At 42.6% G+C, this 13,088-nt stretch overlaps 1 long non-coding RNA gene across 1 annotated transcript; it reads right to left on the bottom strand.

Annotated features, from left to right (window-relative positions):
• Positions 1-10,658: 10,658 nt before the first annotated feature.
• LOC122673757 lies at positions 10,659-11,779 on the bottom strand. Its single transcript, XR_006334818.1, has 2 exons — positions 11,692-11,779; positions 10,659-11,456 (listed from the first exon to the last, which is right to left on the bottom strand). It is a non-coding gene; the product is annotated as an uncharacterized LOC122673757 (long non-coding RNA).
• Positions 11,780-13,088: the final 1,309 nt, after the last annotated feature.

Raw genomic sequence — 13,088 nt, 5'->3', positions numbered from 1 at the left:
TAAGTAGATATGTAATTGCCCTAATTTGCATATTATTTGCATGACTAGGGATGCAGGGATTTTTCTCCTCCTTCTGTGGGAGAAACCCAACCACAGGACCTTCTTGGATTTCAACTTGTATCTAATTTCCTGCCTTAGACACACAGTGCTAAGAGGATTTTCCCGGACATTTAATCTGACCCCTACCTACCCCACCCCCCATGATCTCTCATTCTTCCTATTATAAGCAAATTAAAATACTCAAACTTCATCCTGCACCATAGCAGGAAATCTGTTCTCTTCCAGAGTATTCCAGAAGACTCTGGAAAGTGATTTCTTACTAAGTAGCGACAGCTTCTGAAGGCTTCTGCTTCTCTCTCCTGGCTTTGCTCTAAGAATACAATTTCTCCTTCATTTCCTAAGGAACTGCTAACACAATCTAAACTGCATGTTTAATCAGTTTACTAAAGATGAAGATAGTAAAGAGAATTACAAAACACAAAACAAAAACGTAAAGCTCTCAGATATCACAGTCCTATTCAGCTATGCCGTTTCATAAGTCCTTCTTTACCTTTCTTCCTTGGGTTCTGGCTTGTTGCTAATTGTTTCACTCACATCTTTGCTCTTCTCTCCAAATCCCAAGCTACTAAATTGCAGTGGAAAATGAAAATCCATTAATTAAGGCAACTAACAAAAATCTAACGCTTCTCCAGATACTCAACCACAACTTTTGGCTTAAGGAAGAGTACTTTTTCCTTTTTAAGATGATTTTCACCTCCTTTTGTTTTTTTAAAACAGGTTTCCACATTTCAAGTTAGTGTAGGCCTTACCATAGTCAATCAAAACTTCCTTTAAAGTCTTTCTTTAGAAAGAGATGCTGATATGCTCAGTCTCTTCAGTTGTGTCTGGCTCTTTGCGACCCCATGGACTGTAACCTGCCAGGCTCCTCTGTCCATGGAATTCTCCAGGCAAGAGTACTGGAGTGGGTTGCCATGCTCTCTTGCAGGGGATCTTACCAACCCAGGTACCGAACCTGTGTCTCTTGCATCTCCTGCATTGGCAGGCAGATTCTTTACCCCTGAGGCTCTGGGGAAGCCCTAAAAAAGAGGTATTACCCTCTAAATGTGTATCAACCACTCCCACCTAGCAACAACCACAGTCAGAAGGCAGATTTTTGTTCTCCAAACAGAACTATTCTGAAATATATACTTCTCTGCTGTCCTCAATACCCTTATTTCTATTCAGTGGAATAGACGGAAAAAAAGAATGCCTATCTCTGGAATTAGAGAATCTGTGAAGGAAAAAACAGCCAACAAAGAAGTTAATTATAAATATTATTCAAACTCTTTAAACTATGTGAAGGAAGATGATGTAATAGAAAAACTACATGCTTGGGGTTCTGGCAGATGACAGACCAGCATTCAAATCCAAGTCTAAGAACCATTTGCTCTGTGTTCTTGGGCAAGTTACTAACTTTTGTAAAATAGCAGTAAACATGCCTGCAACATGGGTTGTTGTGAAAATTGAGAAAATGTATGAAGCTCTTGGCATCTAATAAGGGGCTCAGGAAATATTCCTTCTTGTCCCACTCCTCAGACTAGTAAACTGCTATTGTTAGTCAATATATTAACTGGTGCCTTAAATGCCTTGGGATTATTAGCCAATGAAATAAACTGTTCCATTAGTCAGTTTAGAAGCCAAGCCCAGTCAGGCTGTCACCTATTCTCCACTCTTCCTGTTCTTTTACTCTCTTTCCCATCCTGCCTCTGTTCTTTCTCCTCTCCACCCCTTTTCTCCTCACTTTCCTTTGCTTCTTGCTGTGTAATGGGAAACTGTCTATTGTATGGTGCCAAAATAGAGTTAAGTGCTTATTCTAATTACTGAATAACATCTTATATTCCCTCTCTTTCTTAACTCAAGTAAAGTTGTCTTTAACGTTGTCTAAGAAGCATAGAGTATAAATTGGCTTTAAGTGTGCTCAGTTGCTCAGTTGTGTCTGACTGCTTGTGACCCCATGGACTATAGATTGCCAGGCTCCTCTGACCATGGGATTTCCCAAGCAGGAATACTGGAGTGGGTTGCCATTTCCTACTCCAGGGGATCATCCGAACCCAGGGATTGAACCCAAGTCTCTTGTGTCTCCTGCATTGGCAGGCTGATTCTTTACCACGCAATCTCCTGGGAAGAACCACCTGATCTCAGCTGATTTGGGGAAGTGGGGATGGAAGATTCTGGTCCTCAGTAACAAAGAGATTCCTTACCCTGGTTTCAACCACTTTGCTTCTTATTTTATTATTATATGCTCAGTAGTTACACATCTGCAGATATTGTACAATGAACAAACAGGAAATCATAATTTCTCTGCCATCATCCATCCAGGTGTTGAAAACCTAGGAGTCATCCTTGACACCTCACTTTCTTTCCTACCCCACAGCCTTTTGGCTCTACCTCCAAGACAGATTCTGTGTCCACTCACTTTCCCTCATGTCCAGGGCCACTACTCTAGTTTCCTGGACTTCTTAAAAATCCTCTTAATAATTGCTTTGTGCATTCCTGCCAGCCCCCCAGAAGTCTCCAGACTAGGGAGAATGTGCAAACCAGCCAGAATAGGGTTGGTTTAGCAAATAAAAACACAGAACACCCAAATAAAAAGTAATTTAAGATTATCAAGTACTTTTCAGTTGTATAAAATGTTATTACATTAGTTTTATACTGAAAAATTATTCATTGTTTACCTGAAACTCAAATTTAACTGGGTATCCTGTATTTCTTTTTGGCAATCCTAAATTATAATCATTTCTTTAAAAATGTAGATGATGAGATGGAATGAAAATAATAGAGTGTGAACGTGATAATTACTTACAGAATTACAGGGATTAGAAATATCTGATGGCCAGCCTGTTGATTAAGAACTCTCTCTCCCAAATATTTTTTAGCCATATATACTACGTATTTTACTCTATAAATGAGAGCTGTGGTCAATCTAGAGAGATGAATCTCCTCAAGAATTCTTACCTACTAGATTTGCAGCAGTAAAACAGCCCAAGAACCCTGCACATAGGCACATTCACATAGGTGCATTATGTGCATTTTTTAGAAATAAATTCTATTTTGGAATATTTTAGATGCAAAAAAGTTACAAAGATAGTACAGAGAATTCTGGAATATCCTTTGCCTAATTTTCCCCAATGCTAACATTTTGCATAATCATGATACTTTTGTCATAAGTTGCTTTCACTAGCATCCTTTTTCTGTCCCTAGATACAACACAGGACCCTATGTTGTGTTTAGTTGTCATGTCTTCTTAAACTCCTCTAGTCTGTGCTAGATTCTTAATCTTCTTGTTGTTCCATGACCTTGATAGTTGTGAAGAGTATCAGTAGATGGTTTTAACAAAAATTTCCTCTCCACTTCCGGATAAACACCTGGTTTAGAATCACAGAGACGGAAGAGGGGAAGCATAGAGGTTTAGCACTAGGACATCTGAGTTCTGATCCTGCATTATATAATTCCTTCAGCACTGGGAGTCTCACTTTCTTTATCTGTTTTAAAGTGGGCATAGTGTTACCTTTCTCCTTGGGTTTTATAAAGTTTAAATGAGATAATGTTCAGGAAAGAGATTTACGATGAAGCATCATATATATGATCATCAAAGGGAAATTTATATTTCTAATGTCTGAGTTTTCCTATCCTGCAGATTTGCATAAGGTGGAGATGGAAACCAATAACGTTCTATTCCAGGAATTTTTAAATAAAATTCTCAGAAGGCTCTCCAAAAGAAAAAAGTGAAAACATAAATCAGATCGTACCAATCCACCAATGATGTTCCACTGTTTTCTAAATAAAGGCCAAAACTCGTTGCCAAGGTTTTTCTAGACTGACACTATCTATGCCTCTGGCCTCAGCCCTGCTCACTCTGCTCATTGAGCTGGCCCTCTTCCTGTTTTTACATCCAGTCAAGCCCACTGAATCTGCCATATCCTTTGCCTGGAATTCTCTTCCTTAGACCATTACCTGGCTGGCTCCTTCTTTCAGTCAGACCTTGACTCATGTGTCTACTCTTTAGTGGACCTTCACTGTCCTCTCAGTCTAAAGCACACGCTCCATCAATCCCTGTCACATCATTTGGTATTTATTTATTTATTTGACTGCATCAGGTCTTAGTTACTGCATGTGGGATCTAGTTTCCTGACTGGGGATCAAACCCAGGGCCCTCCTGCATTGGGAGTGTGGAGTCTTGGCCACTCAACCACAGGGAAGTCCCATATCATTTGGTTTTATTTTCTTCATAACACACGCCCCATTCTGAGATTCTCTTGCCTATTATCTGTCTCCTTCACTGAGCTGCATGAAGTCCGGGAATTTGTCCAGCCTTTTTCCTGTTTCATTCCCAGCAGCTAGAATAAATTCCCAGCTGATAGGTAGATCCTCAATAAATAGTTGTTGAACAAATGACTCTATCACTCTAGCTGAACAAAGAGGTAGGTCCATCCAGCTTGGTAACACTGCTCTGACCATCCATGTCACCAGTTCAGCTGGCGCCTCTACGAAGACAGGCAGGCACAGTGGCCCAGAGAAGATGAGAGAAACTGCATTACTGCTTGTTGAATTATATTCTATACTTAGTTGATTCAACTGCCTGCACTTACAGGCTATGAACAAAATTTCCGTGATCCATCTTTAGGTGAAAAAAGCATGTTGCAAAATGATATATGTAGTCTGACCCTTGTAATACTCATACACAATAAATATTTGTTGAATAAATCATGTTTTTTCAAAAACATGTCTGTATACAAATGTCTGGAAAATGGCCTGAAAAAATAAACAACCAGATGTAAAAAACAGTAAGTATTCTTGGGAATGGGATTGAGTAATACTTTTTTCCTTTGTATCTTTTAAATTTTTATATCATGAGGACAAAATTATAATCATTTCTATAGTAAAAAATAGCAATAAAATGATTTCCATTTTTACAAGAAGAAAAAGGATTTACCTATAAGAAAATTGATATTTGAAATGAAGTACATGAAAAGATATGAACAGATAGTTGACAGAAAAGGAACTACAAATGACTTTCAAATACATGAAGATATGCTCATTCTCAAAGAGACATGAATTAAAACTACTCCAAGAAGTTTTTTTCACCTATTTGACAGAAATCCCACAGCTCAATTATACAATCTGAATCAAAGCTTGATAATACCTTGATTGTGGTTTATTGATCTTTTAGTCTTTTCTTACATCTCCAGGGCATTGCCCAAATTGTTATTTCATTGCTACTTTTTCATTTAACTCTAGAGAAGTGGTTCCCAAATGCTGTGTTTTAGAATCACTTGGTGGGCATTTAGAAGTCCTGGTGCGCTCGTGAAAAGATGTTCGGCATCATTAATTATTAGAGAAACGCAAATCAAAACTATAGTGAGGTACCACCTCACACCAGTCAGAATGGCCATCATTAAGTAACAAACGCTGGAGAAGGTGTGGAGAAGGGGGAACCCTCCTACACTGCTGGTAGGAATGTAAGTTAGTGCAGCCACTATGGAAAACAGTGTGGAGGTTCTTCAGCAAACTAAAAACAGAATTACCATATGACCTAGCAATCCTACTCCTGGGCATATACCTGGACAAAACTCTAATTTAAAACGATACATACACCCCTATGTTCATAGCAGCTCTATTCACAATATTCAAGACATGGAAACAATCTAAATGTTCATTGACAGATGAATAGTTAAAGAAGATGTAGTACATTTATACAATAGAACACTGCTCAGCCATAAAAAAAGATGAAATAATGCCATTTGCCACAGCATGGATGCAACTGGATATTACCATACTAAGTGAAGTAAGTCAGAAAGACAAATACCATATGATATCACTTATATGTGGAATCTAAAATATGGCACGAATGAACATATCTACAAAACAGAAATAGACTCAGACATAGAAAACAGACTTGTGGTTGCCAAGGGGAAAAGCGGTGGGGGAAGGAAAGAGTAGGAGTGTGGGATTAGCAGGTGTAACTATTACATACAGGATGGATAAACAAGATCCTACTCTATAGCACAGGGAACTATATTCAATATCCTGTGCTAAACCATTATGGAAAAGAATATGAAAAAAAAAGAATGTGTATATGTGTATAACTGTGTCACTTCGTTGTATAGCGAGATTGGCACAACATTATAAATCAACTATACTTCAATAAAAAATTAAAAAAGAAGTCCCGGTGCCCAGGTGGCAACCCATACCAACTAAATCAATGTTTGGGGGAGTGGAAACCAGGCATAAATATTTTTTTGAAGATCTTCAGAAGATTTCAGTGTCCAGCAATGTTTGGAACCCATGCTACAGTGTTTCTAGTCTGTGCTTTCTCTTAAGGAAGCCCTCGGTATTGAGCAGCAAGACCACTTGCATTGACAACTTACAGCCGTCCCTGTTAACACGACAGCTATTCTTTTCAGGAAATTCTTGTCAGGGAAGAAAGAATAATAACTTTGCTATTTGTTTTTGTCTGGGCAAAATAGTTTGTTCATCTAGTCAAAGAGCTCTCTTCTCAGAACAGTAGACTATTTATCTGGGCAAACAGTTCACTTGTCAAACAGCTGTGTACTTACCCAAGACCTGACCTTCACCTTGCTGCATCCACCAGTACTAAACTATCATGTCATGAATTTTGCCCAGTCTCAATCAGATTCCCCCTCTTAGAACTACCTTAAACCACTTGAACCCAGACCCCCTAGACCCTGTAAATATGCTTTCCTCGACATTGCTTGATTAGCAGGTTTTTCTGTGGACTTCCCTGGTGGCTCAGACGGTAAAGCATCTGCCTACAATGCAGGTTCGATCCCTGGGTCAGGAAGATCCCCTGGAGAAGGAAATGGCAACCCACTCCAGTACTCTTGCCTGGAAAACCCCATGGATGGAGGAGCCTGGTAGGCTACAGTCCACAGGGTCGCAAAGAGTCAGACATGACTGAGTGACTTCACTTCACTTCACTTCTGTGGTCTTCAGAGAACTTGACTTCTGATAGCGTAACTTCACTGCCCTTTATCTTCACCTGCATTTCATTCCTGTGGGCTAGGAGGAAGAGCTTCCTTACCTCATTCATGTAAATCCCATCTTTTCCTATAAATCCCAATCCCCCCAATCATTCTCTTTTTTGGAACCTTCCCCTCTTTCTAGGGAAACCACTCCTGTGTTCCTTTACTCACACACGTGCAATACTTCTGACACCAGAAGTGGGGGTTTTCTACACAGCAAACAATTCTCTGCAATGCCAGTTGCTCTGTGCTGTGCTTAGTCGCTCAGTTGTGTCTGACTCTTTGCAGCCCCATAGGCTGTAGCCCACCAGGCTCCTCTGTCCATGAGGATTCTCCAGGCAAGAATACTGGAGTGGGTTGCCATGCCCTGCTCCAGGGGATCTTCCCAACCCAGGGATCAAACCCAGGTCTCCTGCATTGCAGGCAGATTCTTTACCATCTGAGCCACCAGGGAAGCCCAAGAATACTGGAATGGGTTAGCCTAATCCTTCTCCAGGGGAACTTCCCAACCCAGGAATTGAACCGGGATCTCCTACATTGTAGGCGGATTCTTTACCAGCTGAACCATGAGGGAAGCCCAAGAATACTGGAGTAGGTTAGCCTAACCCTTCTCTAGGGGAACTTTCCAACCCAAGAATTGAGCCGGGGTCTCCTGCATTGCAGGTGGATTCTTTACCAGCTGAGCTACCCGGGAGGCCCCAGTTGGGTGCCCTATAATTCAGTTCTGATGCTATCTACCTGTGAGCATCTCAGTTCCACAAGGGATCCCTCACTTCAGACACCAGTCACGAGTCCTAGATGGTCACCTATCTATCATCTGACCAACAAGCTATAAACCAAGGTTCTCATTACCCCCTACTTGGATTCAGTAATTTGCTAGAAAAGAAAAAGAAATTCAGGGGAACACGTATGCCTGCCAGTTTATTATAAAGGACATAGTAAAGGAGCCAGGTGAACAGCTCGATGAAGAGATACCCGGGGCGAGCTGTGTAGGAAGGGGCAAACCACTCTGCAGGCACTTCCTGACCAGGAAGTTCTCTGAAGGCCATAACTCTGGGATTGTTCTGGAGGCTGCATCACATAGGCAGGATCAATTCTCCAGTCTCCTGTCCCTCTCCCCTTCCTGGAGGATAGAGGGTGGGTGGAAAGTTCCAAGTTTCTCCTCACGGCTTGGTCTTTCTGATGACCAGCCCCCAACCTGAAGCTACTCAGGAGTCCACCAAGAATTGCCTCATTAGAACAAAAGACATTCCTAGCACCCAGGAAATTCCAAGGGATTGAGGAACTCTGTGTCAAAAACTGGGGTCAGAGACTAATTAGTAGAACAAAGGATGTTCCTAGTGTTCTTACCACTTAGGAAATGCCAAGGATTTTAGAAATTTTGTGCCAGGAACCAGGGGCAGAGACAAACATACATACATATATATGTTTGTATATAATTATTTTCACAGCTTCTCTCCTGACTCTTTCTTCCTGTCATCTGGTTTGCTAATATTTGCCCAAATGAAAAGATAATCATTTGACCTTGGTACTTCTTCTCACAATTATTTTCTGTCCATATCCTTGAATGCATGAACTATCACCACAGCATCACCTTCCTGGGCAACTATGTCTCTCCTAGTTTTCTTCGCCTGACTCACCACACAGCTGAAACTTTTTCTCACATATCTTACTAATGACCTCTTTATTGCAACATCTAATGATCTTTCATCATAGTTCCTTTTGATGACCCCACTGGATATGACGCTTACTTCATCTCTCCCTCTCCCTGTTGTTGCTGACTTTTTTTTTTTTTTTTTTGCTTTCATGACATGTCACTTTCTCCGTGTCACCACCTCACTTTCCTTCACTCACTTTCTCTCTCTCCCCCTTTTAGTTCTTCTTCCTCGCTCAAATTACCATCTGTGAATATCCTCCAACACTCCAGTCAACTCACACGCCATCTCTGAAGGAAGAAACTCTTGTGACTTCAGTCCTCACCTTCGAGAACAACTTCTACATCAGTAATTCAAGCATGGGATAGAGCAGGTGCTTCACAAACACCCTTGAATTAATTATCCAGTAGCTGATGAAGATGAGCACATCATTTTCAGGGAGTGTCTCATACATAGTACCAGCTGGAATTGGCAGCAGACTTTGCGTCTGGACTGAGCAAGGCTGTGTGCTCAGCACTGGATGTGTCACATGAAGCAGACTGTCCCAGTAGCTCTGTTGTCTCTTGGCCTCGTGACTCCATTCTCATGATTATCAATCCATCCCAGCTGCACTGCCTACAGGACACCAGCCTAAGGTCTTTGGCCAGCCCTCAACATACTTGAGATGGAATTTACAAAAGGAAAATTGAGAAACGCCCTCTTGAGGATGAGGTCTCAGAGTAGCAAGTCTTCACTTTCCCTCTCCATTGGGCTACAGGGGGAAATCCGTGTGATCTTTCTGGTGTAATGGGGACATGGTAACTATCTTGCCCTCTTGTAACTCTATCATAGGCACTGAATTAGAGGTGGAAGAGGGTATGTTCATGAGTTATCCCTGAAATAGCTCTGGAGACATTCAGAACTGCCATTGAGCAAGTTATGTTTATGATTTTTGTACCCAGTCGTTGTCTAACAAATATGTTTAAAGCAGCATTTTAACAGACACTATACTAAGTGCTATGGGCTTCCCTGGTAGCTCAGTGGTAAAGAATCTGCCTGCCAAAGCAGGAGACTCGGATTTGATCCCTGGGTGGGGAAGATCCCCCTGGAGAAGGAAATAGCAACCCACTCCAGTATTCTTGCCTGGGAAATCCCGTAGACAGAGGAGCCTGTCAGGCTACAGTCCATGGGGTCACAAAGAGTCAGCCGTGACTTAGCGACTAAACAACAACAACATACTAAGTGTTGGTGATACTTGTCCCCTGAATCCAGAGAGCTCACACGCACTCAGGTCCCCACACAACCACATTTACACTGTGTAACATACAGTTAGACTTGAAATCAGAACAAAGGGCTATCATATTTGTCATAGCTTTGCAAGGTGTTTTCACATCCACTACCTCATTTAATATTCTTAACAGCCCAAGAAGATGGGCAAAGAAAATAGTGTTGATTCCACTTTATGGAAGAGGGTATCAAGACTTAAACGATGTCACATGCATCGTAATGTGTTTAGCTTACAGTTGAGAGCCAGGACAGCAAGCCAGGTGGCCAAGTAGAATCCCCTGCTTTTGTCACTACCCCACTCTGCCTTCCTACCTCTTTTTCCTCATCTATATGAAGAAGGTGCTAGGCTGGTGTCTTTCTGCTATGGTCCCTTCAACTATAAGACTCTCTGAGTCTATAACCAGGGCCTTCCCACAAGGGAGCTCCCAGTCCAGGAGGGACAGTTGGAGCAAAAAACTAACAACTTTGTTCCCCTGCTACCTCCCAGGGTTGTGTGAAGATTATCGTATATAATATGCTAATCCAGTGCTTGTGTGTGTGTGTGTGTGTGAGAGACTGAGTAAAACTAGATGGAATGGTATTTTGTAGGTACCACTTTGCAATAGGTTTTTCTCCAGGTTCTCCTTAGTTTTCCAGGTATCTGCCTCACCCAGGAGACTTCGGAGCAGGGATCATGTGATACCCACCATCACTAGGAATCGTGTCTTCTTTTAAAAAAAAATTATTTATTTTATTTTTGGCTGTCCTGGGTCTTCGCTGCTGTGCGAGCTCTTCTCTATTTGCTGCGAGCAGGGGCAACTCTCTGGCTGTGGTGCGCAGGCTTCCCACTGCAGTGGTTTCTCTCGTTCCAGAGCAGGGGCTCCAGGGCTCGGGGGCTTCAGGGGTTGTGGCTCCCAGGCTCTGGAGCACAGGCTTAATGGTTGTGGTGCACAGGCTTAGCTGTTCTGTGGCATGTGGGATCCTCCTGGACCAGGGATCGAACCCATGTCTCCTGCATTGGCAGGCAGATTCTTTACCACTAAGCCACCAGGGAAGCCAAGAATAGTGTCTTCAACAGGGATTGTTGAAGAAACAATGGGTACATTGAGGCAGGTTGATCTTAGAGAGGGAGGTGGCTTGATCCATGTGCCAAATTCTCACCTCAACACACATTTTCGCATTTCTCAAGATATCTAGTTTAGTATGCTTGGTGGGAACCCACCGTGGAAGTTTAACAACTGTAAAATGGGGACAGGGGGCAGATTTTGAGTAGAGAGGAGGATGAAGAGGAAGAAGGAGGAAGAAAACAGGAGAGGATGGAGCTAGAGCCTTCAAAGGTGTAAAAATGCTTCTGTCTTCACAGACATTAAGTACCAGGACTTCATCTGTCTTGCCATCCCCATATTTTGCCAGTACTGCAACTGGAACTCCAGGTCTGCCATGGAGACAATCTCATGATGACATTACGTTCCAGGAAGTCTTGCTGAATGCACAGCTGCGGCAGCCCTGGCTCCCCCCTCATTCCTCCGGAAGCCTGCAATTTGTGTTGTTTTAGGCTCTGTGGCCCAGGAAGCATTATCAGATGGAAGCGTGCCACCTCCCCACCCCGGCCCCCAGTGCTGTCTTTGTGGCCAGTGAAGTAAATGCATCTTGTGCCTCTTAAGAAATGTGGGACAGGAGGTCGGGTGGAGCCCTGCCAGTGTGACCGGGGAGGTGCGTCAGTGGCTCAGTGACAGGTGGCAGAGGCCAAGGGCTTGGGAATCACTTACAGTCACGGAGATTTCTTTCTCTTTCAGCCTTTGCCCTCTGATGGGAATGAAGCAGCAGGCCGCCAAGCCACACAACGGAAGCCTGAAATGAGACGACTTGGGCAATTTGCACAAGAGTTTCCTTCTTTAAATAATTACAGAGTCACTATCCCTGGGGGCATTTGCTTATTGGCTGCCTTCACAGTCTTCTTCTTCTTTTTTTAGAGCAAGTCTCTTAAAGACACTGCTCTTGGTCTTACATGCACTTGCTCAGACTTGTCTTATTCTTATAGTACTGATGTTCTACTGTTCAAAAGTTAGGAAGGAGCTGACTCTGAGCTGGAAACAAGGGCAGCAGAAGGTCAAGACAGTGGGCTCATTTTGTGCATAAGTCCCAGAGAGAGAGAGTGCTAGCCATTGCGGAAGGTGGGTTTGAGGGGTTGGATGTGCAAAATGGGGTCTAGCTGGCAGCCCCGGGTAATCTGCTGATGGTGGGTTGGAAATGGCAACTGTTGAGAAACACTGAAAACTGGGGTTGTTTCTCATCTGAAACATGGTGTCTGCACTGACTGTAAATGTTCCCCACAGGGAAATTGGCAAGGGTGTGCTGGTAAACTGGCTCTTTGGGAAGAAAAAAAAAGGAGGGTTGGTTTGTAACCTTTATTACATACTCTGACTCTGGCACATTTCCAGCTACCACGGTTAATCTGCCTGCCAAAATCCCAAATGTTTAACACTCCTCTCTCTGGAACAGGTGCCAGCAGCTCCAGCCTGCCACTGGCTAAGAAACAAATTTCTACTTTCCACTCACAGGCCAGCTTTGGGTCCACATGCAATACTCCCCCTGCCCCAAATTAAAAAAAAAAAAAAAAGATTGGTTTCAGTTTTGCCACTTATTACATGTGTGCTTCTTGTCAAGGGCTTTACTTTTTCCAAACATAGCTCTCTCTTTTGAAAAACAAGAGTTCAGGTTATGCCATGTAGCATCTCTGTGAAGCCCACACCACTCTTCCCTAAGAACCACATCTTCTGTCTCATGGTGCCATGCTTGGGTTAAGAGATTCTGCACCTGTGGCCTGAGCTCATTAAACAGATTGATTGGCCAGGGGCCAGTCAGATCTCTCCCTTGATGATTAACCCAAAGCAATCCCAAGCTTGAATTTTCGAGTGGAGGGGCAGAGAGAGGGGGACCCAAAGTGAGTAAGTCCTCTGCCACCTACCACATCCCTCAGTCTATCTGCTCTTTGTTCTGATTGTTCAGCTTTGTCTTGGAGTCGTGGAGATATCCCAGTTGCTTCCAATAAACTTTCTTCTAGCTCTCGGGCCAGTGAGAGTAGGACTTTGTAAATTGTAAGTAATAGAGCTTTAATAAGGCAGAAATGGTCTTCAAGGTTTTTTTTTTTTTTTTGAGCTCTAAT

The sequence above is a fragment of the Cervus elaphus genome, chromosome 18 (genome assembly GCF_910594005.1).
Source record: "Cervus elaphus chromosome 18, mCerEla1.1, whole genome shotgun sequence".
Lineage (NCBI taxonomy): Eukaryota > Metazoa > Chordata > Mammalia > Artiodactyla > Cervidae > Cervus > Cervus elaphus.
The sequence above is the reverse complement of the archived record's forward strand: the minus strand, read 5'-3'. Positions and strand labels throughout refer to the sequence as shown.